The following is an 871-nucleotide window of genomic DNA, read 5'->3' as shown; positions in this document are numbered from 1 at the left end:
CGGACCCCTGCCGCCGCCCCGCGCTGCGCGCTCGGACCCAGCGCCGCTGCAGACGCGGGTGCCGCTTGCCGATCGGCCGCCAGCGCTGCTGGCGAGGACGCGGGCGCCGCGGGTGTGGGAGGCCGAGCCGCAGCCGAGCAGCATGCTGGCCGCCACCCCCACTCGGCGCCCCCCCACCCGCGCCCGGGCTGCTGGGCGGCCGCCGCACCCGCCTCACCCGCGCTGGCCTGACATCAGCACCCGCGCCCGCCGCGGGCCCGGACCAATGAATAATGCACGCGGGGGCCCGCCCCGCGGGGGAGGGGGAGGGAAAAGTTGGATGACCTTGGGGGAGGGGCGGGCCGTGGCTCAGACCCCCTGGGATGCCCGCTGAGCCTAGCAGGAGCAGGGACCCGCAATCCTTCTGTGGGCAGCAAAGAATTTCAGAGATAGTGGACTCCTTTCTGCGGGGTCAAAACGTGAGCTTCCTTCCCCGCAAATAAATAAATAAATATTTTTTTTAAAAAGTAGGAACAGTAAGAACTAGAGCCTCTACATTCTCAGAAAAGTGGGAGTGGGGAGCACTATCTTGACCTGGGAGAATGATCTCTGTCCCCGAGTGCCCCGAAGAGACCAGACCTTTGCGCGGACTTCATTTATCTTAGAGAGGACCTAAATGACTGTGGCAAAGGAGCCCGAGTGGGCCACCTTGGCTGGCCGACCGTGTCACTGTGGAGGTCTGAGTCTCCACTGCACCTGAGCTCACTGAAGCCAGCCACTCTCTGTTGCCTAGGGAAAATAGAATCGCAAAACTGCTACAGCAGGGTATCCTCTGCCATGCTGCTGGGCCTTGCAAGAGCACACCCTGCTAAAAGTTTCCCCTGGCTCAGCA

This window comes from Rattus rattus, chromosome 11, assembly GCF_011064425.1.
Source record: "Rattus rattus isolate New Zealand chromosome 11, Rrattus_CSIRO_v1, whole genome shotgun sequence".
Classification (NCBI taxonomy): domain Eukaryota; kingdom Metazoa; phylum Chordata; class Mammalia; order Rodentia; family Muridae; genus Rattus; species Rattus rattus.
Note: the sequence above shows the minus strand (reverse complement) of the source record.